Raw genomic sequence first — 3,919 nt, 5'->3', positions numbered from 1 at the left:
AGTGACGTCAGCGTGTGAAGTCACAAAGCGAAGCAGCCAAGAGGGAGGAACTGGGCCGGGGGGAATGGGGCTTTCGCTCCGAAGCTGTGGGGCATCTGGAACCCCAGAAGGCTTGAGGCAAGGAGCAGCTCCCCTCCCCCCACCCCAGGATGCTGGTAACTTCCCCTCTTTTTTTTCTCTTCACCAAGGTGTGCCTGGGCAGCCCATCCAGCAGAATGGATTCTTTCCCAGAGTTCTGCCAGTCAGGAATAGTGGTCTGTGGCCAGTTCAGAATGATAGGCGGGATGTCTATAGTCTGCCATGCTCACACAGTTTGCACTTTGACTCTGGGCCTGGGCATGTGGCCTTGTCCCACTCAGGGTGAATTCATTTGTTATCTTTTGAATGTGAAAACATTCCTCCAGGGTTTAAACATGCAAAGCATTAGTTCCCTCCCTTCATGAAGACACAAATACCCTTGACTTAGGTTGGAGAGACTGTTATTGGATTTGGCTATAAGTGTTATTCCAATCTCTGGAAGTTTGGGAAGAGTTTCTATCCTGGCCAAATGTTTAGGGGAAAGAAATGGAGTTTGAGGCTTGGACTTGAGGTGAAAGGGCTTCAGATGGAAGTAGAGAAGGGAGGGAAGCAGGAGAACATTGAATGTAGTGTAAGAACTTGGAGCAGTTCTGGGAGCCCAGTTTAACAGGGCAATTCCTAGGTGAGGCTCTCAGATCAAAGGTGTCTTGTCCTGGTCTTTGGAAGAGAGGGAGAGTGTGAGTGTGTGTACATTTTGAATAGTGTTGCTATCAAAAATTTATGAAGAACCAAAGTGTTTGTTTCTGTTCTCTGGGGTAGGAACCCACTTCCTCATTGGCATCCTTCCCCTGGCCTGGCTTTCCTCCCCATCTTGCATTCATGAGTTGTACATATTTTTTCCCTGCTTGCAGAAGGTGGGAGTTAAACTGGTCCTACAAGAACAGGAGGATTTGAATAGGAAAGAGAGGTGAACACTCCATGAGGGAAAAACATAAGCAAAGGCATGGAGGAGGGAAAGCACATGGTCATTCATTTGGGCTAGTGTGTGACGTGGTCTGGCTGGAGTTTGGGATATGAAAGAGGAATAACTTCTTCAGGGTAAGGGACTGATTAATTTTTATCTTTTTATCCCTAACAGCCAGCCCACTGTCAGACAAATAGTAGGTCCTTCATAAATGCTTATTTTTTGTTTTATTTTTATTTTTTTCAGCTTTTTGCAAGGCAATGGGGTTAAGTGGCTTGCCCAAGGCCACACAGCTAGGTAATTATTAAGTTTCTGAGGCCGGATTTGAACTCAGGTACTCCTGACTCCAGGGTCGGTGCTCTATCCACCATAAATGCTTATTGATTCATTAAGATAAAGCTGGAATGATTGATTGGAGCCAGGTTGTGGAAGGCCTTGAAGTCCAACAAGGGAGTCATCTGAGGACCCCTACAAGGGAAGAACAACATGATTAATCTGACAAAATGTGTGAGATGGAATAGAAGAGGAGAGATCAATTAGAAGACTCTGGCCCAGGAGGGAAGTGAAGAAGGCTCTGGGTCAGTATTCTCATAACAGCTCTCATTTCTAGAAGGCTGCATTTCATAGTGTCTCTCTCAAATAAGCTTCTCAGGGAGATGGCACAAAGATGACTTAAGTGTCTCCCAAGAATCTGTGGTTACCCCTCACACAGGAGCTCCCTTCAGTGATCCAGAGAGAGAGAGAGAGAAATCCCCTTCATGTGTTAGCAGAGGATTGAATGAACAACTGGATCCAGGCCTCTGCTGATAATACTCTCCAGACTCTGCTGGACTGGTCTTTGGATGGAAGGGGCATCATTCAACATAGGTCACAGACTCAAGAGACTTGTTAGATCAGTCTGTCCTCTCCTAGCATAGCCTCTTATGTGGTAGGGAAAAGGAAGACTGCCCCCTCTGAACCTGCTTTTGTAACATCAGTATGGAAAGTTCTTAGGGTCCTTACTATTCCTGGTTAATTTTTTGGTTGGGATTTCATCGATGTAGGGAAATTCTAATGTGGAAACTCCTTTCACCAGTGCTGATTGGCATCTCATTTATACCTTACATCAGAGTGGGGAAGCAGGCCATATTGGTCTGACATTGCCAGGGCAACTATAGGTGGGACTTGGAATTCAGTAACTCTTGAAGCTTTTTAGGGGTGAATTAGATGTTTGATCAGATATAGCCCATGAGGGGCAGTTAGGTAGTGTAGTATATAGAGCACTGGTCCTGAAGACAGGAGGACCTGAGTTCAAATTCGGCCTCAGACACTTAATTGCCTAGCTGTGTGACCTTGGGCAAGTCACTTAACCCCATTGCCTTAATGAAATTTTTTTAAAAATTGAAAAATATAACCCCTGAATGTTGTTATAAATATCCAAATGGCCCTTGACAGAAAAAAGATTACCTACTCTTGCCTTATACAGTGAGTGAATGACTTGCCTGGGTCAGGCAACCAGGAATGTATCAGAGTCAGGATTGAATGTAGATACTCTCAACTCCAAACCCAGTGCTTTTTTCCCCAGGCTAGGCTGAAGTCTCTGTACTTTTTACATTCCTGTAATTATTTGTACTGATTTCTAATGGGGAAGCCATCCTGGTTAGAGACTTGGATAATAATTGAGTTGAGGAAACTCCTGGCTATCTGGGAGAAGGACTAAGTGATGATGGGCAGAGAGGGCTGCAGAGGTCAAACTGGTTAGAGAACTGGCATTTGGAGGGTTGGAATGGGAATAATAGGGTATGTCCAGAGCTGGATGTCTTGACAGTTTTGGACTGGTTGAAGCTCCAGATGGGGAGATGGGCAGGGATCCTTGTGACCCTTTCAGTCCTCAACCCTGTGAGCTGTGAGCTACCATCCCTCCTGCACAGGAAGTGGAAGCATCAAGGCCAAGATTAGGAGTGAGAGGAGCTAAGGACAGTGGTTATGGAAGAGAAACATCAGTCCTGTCCTCTTTGAATGTCCTGTTGGGTGTAGGCCTTGGACTGGTTATACTTTTGTCGAGTTTAATGAACAGCTGTCTCCAGAAAAAGTGGAGATAGACAGTTGGGGTTAGAGGGTCAGGAAGCTTAGGTAGAAGATAGCCAAAGATTTAGGGATTTCAGTGAACAAGTTCCTTGGGAATCAGTTCCCCCACAAATTAGCTAATGCAGTCTTAGGGTCTATTGAGAGGAATAGTATCAGGTAAGGAGAGGCAGGTTCCATCTGGAACTGGACACCATGTCCAAGGAAAGCCATTGACTCATGAAGGTGTTTGCATTGCAGCACAGCCAGAAGACCTTGCCAACTGGTGATGGAAGGAATGAAGGTTATTTAGCCAGATAGGGAGGTGATATAGGGAATGAGATGGTAGCTGTTATATGAAGGAGGATCTAGATTAGTTCTTGTTGACCCTGGGCAGCAGAACTAGGGGCACTGAGGGTGAGATTTAAAGAGATGTTCAAATCAGAGGCTGGATGACCATGGGAGATGGCTGGGACTCAGTGGCCCCTGAGGGCCCTATGACCAAGAACTGCTGGACCTGACCTAGGGAACCATAAGATTGGAAGGAGCTCAATTACCATGGAATCCAGTTTCCTCGTTTTTATAGAGGACTGAGGACAAGGTGTAGGGGAAGAGATGGATACAGAGTTATATCAAGTTGGTGGTAAAATCAGTATTTGAACTCAGGTCCATGATCTTTGTTCCTATTTAGTGCACCATACTGCCTCTCAAATGAGCCTTTCATAGGTAGTTAGGAAGGTCATGTTCTGAGTGCTGGACTGCCTTCTGTGAAAAAGGAGGTATCACAGATTTCTTAGCTGTAGGAGGGATTTTTGTGTGTATAATCCAACTTGATAACCTGGAGAGTTCTTGAGAATATCCCAGACAAGTGGTCACCCTCGTGTGTGGAGACCT

The sequence above is a fragment of the Macrotis lagotis genome, chromosome X, assembly GCF_037893015.1.
Source record: "Macrotis lagotis isolate mMagLag1 chromosome X, bilby.v1.9.chrom.fasta, whole genome shotgun sequence".
In the NCBI taxonomy this organism is placed as follows: domain Eukaryota; kingdom Metazoa; phylum Chordata; class Mammalia; order Peramelemorphia; family Peramelidae; genus Macrotis; species Macrotis lagotis.
The sequence above is the reverse complement of the archived record's forward strand: the minus strand, read 5'-3'. Positions refer to the sequence as shown.